Genomic DNA, 7684 nt, shown 5'->3' on the forward strand with positions numbered 1-7684 from the left:
TATCCTCAAGTCATCAATATCACTTGTTTCCCTCCAAACCTCTGTATGTGCATACGTGTATGCGTACACACACACACACACACACACACACACACCCTCTTTTCTCAGCTGTGATTCCAGGTTCATATTTCCTTTAAAAAAGGGAATCAACCCTGCAGGAACACTCTCTTTTCACAGCAATATCTGTGAGACATCTGCATTTATTGCTTCACCCTTTTTTTTCTATTTCAGAAATTATGTCTGCTCCTCTTCTACCACCTGCTCGTTGACTCAGATACTCTGCTTTTGGGAATTTATCATCTTTGTCTAACAACATCAACCTCTCTTTCTCTTCTGAAGCATTCTGATCAGTGGACAGATATATTCTAGACTCTTCCATCTCAAACATCAGATCCCAATGGCCTTTCTGCCATGACTTGACGTTGTCATCCCACTGCCGCCCTAAGCATGTGCACTCAGGAGTCCTGAAGAGTCCATCAATGCAATATTTACTTCCCATTCTCTCCTGCACTGCTTGTGCATTTCAGTTCTCACCACACCCCTGAAGCAGCTTCTGCCAAGATCACCTGTAACCTGTGTAAGAACAGGTGCAACGGCTCCTCCTCTGCCCCAGCCTTCCTGCTCCTTTGGCATGCTTGCCTGCTTTTTCCTTCTTCTAACCCTCTCACCTTGCCTCCCTGGGGCACCCTCTCTGCTTCTGTCCTTTCCCACTGATGACTCCTCTTTCCCACTTCCTTTAGGACACTGCTTCTTCTGATTTTCCTCCATCTGTTGATGTCATTGAGGCTCATCCTTGGGTCCCTTTCTTCCTCATTTGATGTTCTTCCTTTGTGATACTATTGATTGCTATGGTTTTCCCTTCAACTATTTGCCAATAGTCTTCTGCATGTGAGGCTCTGTAACCTTAACCACCAGGCTCTGGTCCCAGGGCCCAGGGATACGGTCTGTGGTCTCTTTCCTCTACCACAACACCAACCATGCCTATTTAGCAAAGTAGGATCTCTCTTGAGGAATTACTATAGAAGCCCAGTTTAAAACAAAAAACATTAATTGAAAAGATTGTTAGTTATCATTAAAGGGTTTTTTTTACGTTAAATTATTTTATGATTACAGCAAAGGTCATTTCCTACCACATGTAGCCAAATACATTGCCATTTGTTTTGGTTTTCAGCTTCCTGGCTCTAAACTTGAAAGTGAACTCAAGTCAACCAGAGTGCACATTCTTCATGTGTGGCCTGCCCTCTCTCCTCCCCTAATTTTGTAGTTGGAAACACCTTAAAAGGAAAAAAAATAACTCCCCTTTGGGCAAAGTGAAGTGAAAAATGTAAACTGCTTGTATGCTGTCTTGAATAACTGTGTATTTCTTGTCATTATGTTGCATGTTTAAGAATGGGTTCTTGAGGGGAAGAAGAAATAGAAAAATATCAAAGCATTCACATAAGCCATAAAAAATAAAAGACAGGGCTGTGAGAGAGTTTACTGGGGAGAAAAGTAAACTAATGCCAGCCACATTTTTAGTATCTCTGAGAATAGGATGGTAAGAACAAGAAAGGGGGCTTGCTCCCTCAGGCTGCCCAACCTCTCCAGTCAGGTAGTTGTTATTCCCCATCCCTTTGGGCAACTGGATCAGGTTCAGTCCTGCCTGCAGGAGATTTGTGGCTTGCCCTTGGCAGAGCTCCCTGGGCCACCACAGCCCAAGCTATACTCTGCTCTCCGCCTCCCAGGTCTGCGCATGTGCCTCATTGATATTATGACAATCTGTGCAGAAGGGCCCATATGTAAAAACCACAAGCAGGTTTCATAAATCACAATGGGATTGCTACATGGTTCAGCAAGGTTAGAAAAGGATAGTCCTGTGGGAACTAACATTGGGGCCAGGAGGATTGCTGTTTGTTTTTGAAATTCCATTTTTTAAAAACTGGTTTTCTGAAAAATGTCTTCATGACTCCTATTTCCCAGTTGCAGAGTTGGCATGGAGGAGCACAAGTGAAAGAGAGGATGCTCTTTCTGTAAGACCATACAATACTCACTTCATTGGCTCAGTAACAGCTGGATGCAGTAGTTAACATTCTGCATTTAATTTTGTATTACACAGACACAAGTTTGTGGTAAGTCAAACCTTGAGTATAAGCAAGGGTTTCTAAATGCATCATAAAAGGATGAAAACCTCCTTCCCCCTGCTTTTTTTGCAAGGAGGCAGCTGATATGAAGAAGTTATGACACTCAACAAGTCTAACGTACATGGTTGTAAAATCCTGTGCAGCTCAAATACTCCAACGGAGCTGCATGATTAGAAAACAAGAAGTAAAGACCAAGAATGGATAAATATAGAAGCAAACAATGATTTTAAGAATGAAGTGAGGGAAGCCAAGGTGATCTGAACTTGTAAGTTCTGTTCATTTGGAAGAAAGTGCCAAATTATTCTTGAATCAGTGAGAATCATATATGCACAGGAATGGTAATTGATAGGACACAGATTCTTAGAAGAAAGACAAGGGATCAGGGATAAAGCCACTGCCTGCATGCCAGCATCCCATATGGGCACTAGTTTAAGTCCTACCTGCTCCAACTTTCAATCCAGCTTACTGTCAATGTGTCTGGGAAGGTGATGGTAGATGGCTCAAGTGCCTGGGCCCTTGCAGTCACATGGGAGACCTGGAAGATGCTCCTGGTGCCTGACTTTGTTTGGCCCAGTTCCCATTTCTGCAGCCATCTGTCTAGGCAGTAAACTAGAGCATGCAGGAGATGATCCCTCGCTCTCTAAAAAACAAACCAAACAAAGTAAAGCAAAACAAAACAACAGCAACAAATGGCAAGGAAAGTCACTTGGAGTTTAGGTCCTTTCCCTCATTTAAAAAGACGTTTCATTGTGTTTATGTTTTAAATTTCATGAAGTTGTATAAAGCATACCATGCTTGTTTAGTATATTCACAGAATTATGAAACCATCACGAAGCTCTAATTTTAGAACATTTTTGTTGTCCCTAAGGAAATCTCACTGCTTGTTAACATTCCCTGAACATTACCTACCCCTTGCCTCTACTGGCAATCACTAGCCCATTTTCTGTCTCTATGGATTTGCCTGTTTGGGGCATTTTATACAAATGGAATCATACAATGTGTAGGCTTTTATGATTAGAGTCTTTCACTAGGCCTAATGTTTACAAGGTTCGTTCATGTTGCAGAATAGACCAGTATTTTCTTTCTTTTCCAGAAACATAATGCCTGAGTTTATGGATATACCATGATGTGGATGAACCATGTCACTGGTTGGTCGGGCATTTGTTTCCACTTTGGTACTATCATGAATATTGATTCTGTGGACATTTGTGTTTAAGTTTTTTGTGTAGACATATGTTTTCATTGCTCTTTGGTAGATACCCAAGAGTTATTAGATCATATGGCAACTCTATGCTTGGCATTTTGAGAAACTGCCAAACTGTTTTTCAAGGTGACAGCACAGTTTTACATTTCTGTCAACAATGTGTAAGAGTTCTTATTTCTCTATAGCTTCACCAACACTAGATTTGGCCAGTTTTTTTTTTTTTAATTTTAGCCCTTCCTAATGGATGTAAGGTGTTATCTCATTGTGATTTTTTATTCAATTTCCTAATGAATAATAAATGTAAGCATCATTCTATTTTTTTTAAAGATTTCTTCATCTCCATTGGAAAGTCGATGTTCCATCCAATGGTTCACTCCCCAAATGGCTGCAACAGCTGGAGCTGAGTCGATTCAAAACCAGGAGGCAGGAGCCTCCTCTGGGTCTCCTATGTGAATGCAGGGTCCCAAGGCTTTGGGCCATTCTTTTTTTTTTTTTTATAATCTATTTTATTGTGTTGTTGTTGACAATCTTTACATAGTTAATTACAGTTAAAGAAAGAAAAGGAAAAAAAAAGGTTCAGGGGGATAGGGAAGTGGGTAATACTATTATGTCCATATTGTTTCCATCTTGTATCTGAGGTAAAGGGGGATATTGAGGGAGAAGCCCCACCTGGTTTCCCGCCCACCCCGAGTCCCGGATGTGGGGCATGCTCTGAGATAAGGCTTTGGGCCATTCTTGATTGCCCTCCCAGGTCACAAGCAGGTAGCTAGAAGGGAAGTGGGGCTCCCAGGACATGAGCCAGCACCCATATGGGATCTCAGCATGTGCAAGGTGAGGACTCCAGCCACCAAGCTACTGCACCGGGCCCAGGCTAAGCATCTATTTGTGTTCTTATTAGATGTTTTTTTTTCTGCCTCTCTTCATATCATATACCCATTTGTTATCCTCCAGCTTTCTTTCCTCTCCTGTATCTGCAAGCTGAGAACAATAGTGGTAAGACCTTCACTGAAAAGCCATTTTCCGTACCAAGTTGACACTTGAATAAAACTCAAGGGAAATTTCATGACTATTAATCCTGCACTATAATATGACTAATTTTGGTTTAATTTACAGATCTCTAGTAAGTGCCTGTTCAGAAGAGTGGAATGCTATGGATTTATACACTATTATGCTTAAAATGTAATAAAGAATAAAATTGCATCCATCAACAATATTAAAATAGGAAGAAATAATACCCTAAGAGATACATCCATGAGTGTCATCAGTGGCTGAAATGAACACACTGGAAATATGCATACCTTTTAATTCATCAATGCAATACTAGACACGTAGCTCAAGGAAATAATTACACTTTTTCTACAAAAGTTTAGCACAAAAAATTTTACCCAAGTGCTTTTTCTGTAGTTATGAAAAACCATTATTACGCATGCTTACAACAAACATGTTCATATTTAAAATATTATAGCTTAGATATAGTCTTTATGTATTGAAATTGATCCCAATAATTAGTGTTAAGAACATGGAAAGTTAACCCAACTGTGATGCTTAGAGTTGGGGCCTTTTCAAAGTTAGTAGGATTAAATTAGGTCATTGGGGATGGAGCACTCATTATTGAGTCCTTGTGGTTCTGTAACAGAGGGACAGAGACCGAACACATACACAGACACATAACACCCAGGTGTATGACACACCCAGATGTGTGACACAGATGTGTTACACGCATGACACACAGAAATGTGTGATACACAGACACATGACACACAGAGACCTGTGACACACACTAACGTGTGACATACATAGACTCATCACACACACACACACACACACACACACACACACACACAGATGTGTGTACTCCCTGTCTCTTGTCAAATGGCACTCTATGTTACCTCTGAACCCTTGCAACCAGAAGGCCACCACTAGCTGTGGGGATCTTGTGCCTTCAGAACCATGGTCCACGGTAAAATGTTTTCCTTTATAAAGTAGCTTGCTTTGAGTACTTCGGAATAGTAATGTAGGATTGATTAAGTGCAAAACTGATGTCTAAGCATACCTGTTAATATGATCTGTAGAAAGTTGAAGCAGTCCCCAGGGTAGGGTGAAACAGGAAAAAAAGAGGGAAATGAGAGGTGAGTTGGCACAGCAGGTGGCCTGGGGCTGAAGTTGGGTAGCCTTGGTTTTAGTAATCAAGGCATTGTGGTTTTTACAGCATAAGGATGAACGATCTAGGGTCTAGTAAAGGCAAGGGACTCCCAGCATACAGCCAGACACCTTGTAGAAGGGCTACAGCCTCTGGAGGAGAGTGGATAAGGACAATTCCAGCTGCAGAATGGACCTAGAAATCTTGATGTCTTGGGTTTGCCTCTGGGCATGAGTGGGGATGGGAAGAGGGAATTTATAATCAGGGAACTCTATATAAATCATGTAGGTTTAGCACCCCCGTTTCATTACCCAAGTTCAACAGGACCTCATGGAAATGGAACCCATAGTTCAAGGTCAGTTTCTTTAACTTCATAGGTTTTTGATTTGTTTTTCTGTAAGATTCATCAGCTTCCAAAACCCTCAAAAGAAGATCCAGCTTCATTCTTATCACTTGAATCTTTCAGTGATTTTTCTGGTTTCTGGCAGCCTGGACATCCTGTGAGCAATGTATGTCAGTGAGGATTGTTACTGAGTGGGACTAAACAGGCGCTCTTAGTTTGCTGGATCATAACCCATTGAAATTATTCCTCTGATCAGGAAATGGTCTTTGTGGTTACCATTTTGCATGTTGGATTTCCTTGCTGTTTTCCTTATTTTGGCATTTTGAGATTTCTATAGTACCGGATGATTTGCAGTTGGCAACACTGTTAGACCATCGTTACTTTTGAAACTTTTTGCTCTAGGATTCTGCTAACTTGTTTTTTGCTGTTGTTGTTTTGTGGGTTTTGGGTTATTGTTTTTGATGGTGAGCTTTTCCCATTTTAATGGAAAATGAACTTTTTATGGAGATTTGTTTAGCAAGTCATTTGGATAGGTATTCTTGATTGTATTCTTTCCTATAATTCTCGTTTGACATTTTGGTTCAAACTTAGAGGTGGTGTCAATCATTATGGTTCTCCAGTTGTCGGTGAGAGACAGTAGGAAGCAGAAAAGTCTTGTGAAAAAATATTTCAGGTCCTGGAGTTGTTGGCCTGAGAAAGACCCAGGAAAGACCCCAAACGTCATCAAGGACTGGAATGTTGGGGGAGAGGGGAGCTAAACAAGGAAAGTTTCTACTAACTGCATAATAAAATATTCATCATAACCATATAGCAACCAGATGTAGGGGAGATTATATTGGTCAGTAGGTTTGAAGGGCCAGGCACATCCTCCCCGTGAAATTCTGAGACTTCGCTTCTCAGAATACACATTTCATTATAGGAAGATTACAAAAAAAGTACAAATTAATTAGACACAACTCTCTGAAAATATGATTGATTTAACAATGTGCTGAAGCTTAGGAATAGGATGCCATTATATTTTATGTTTATTTTTGCCCTTTCCCTTTATAGATTTTTCTATTATGTTTCTAACGTTCCTTTTTGTTATGTAAATGTCCTTACCCTTGGAATATCACATTTGGCAAAATATAGCAATACATGAGAGAAGTAGCTTTTATTTTCTCTTCACCCTTTGGAATAGTCGTTAAGGCATACAAGTTAGGGCATACAAAAAGCATTTTGTTTCCAAGAAATATAAATTTATCTATAACACATTCATTCACGGATGGTACTGGATCTTTGCTTTTGTCAAATAAAAAATATTAGTTACTATTTAAAAACTAGAGAGAATTTCTTTTAGTAAGGGAATGTATTCTAAGAGTAGAAAATGAAACAGGAATTAAAATAGCAAAGCTCTGATTAAATGTCAGTTGTCCCATAGCCACAATGGGGCACTATTGAGTTTTGCAAATTGCCCTTTCCACAGGCAGAAAGGGAACATGGATATAAATGATTGCCTAACAGGCAAAGTTTTGGTTTCTCATAAATGAATTATGTACTGTGTATTTTTTAAATGAAGATAATTCATTTTCATTAAAGAACTAAGTGTACATTATCTTAGTTCACTCCCAAAGTGCTATAATCTCCTATTGAATGGTGTCCATAGAACCTGTATACTTTGGGGGTGTGAGCAAGTATAGAGAAAATTTAAAATATACAAGTGGTAGGGTGGAAGTTATGAACCAGCGAGTTAAGCTGCCACTTGGGACCCTGCATCCTATATTGAAGTGCCTGGGGTTGATTCAGATTTCTCTTCTGGTCCATCTTTCTGCTGATACTTGTGGGATACAGCAGGTGACGGCCTAAGAACTTGTGTTCCTGCCACCCACATGGGACTC

This window comes from Ochotona princeps, chromosome 8, assembly GCF_030435755.1.
Source record: "Ochotona princeps isolate mOchPri1 chromosome 8, mOchPri1.hap1, whole genome shotgun sequence".
NCBI lineage: Eukaryota > Metazoa > Chordata > Mammalia > Lagomorpha > Ochotonidae > Ochotona > Ochotona princeps.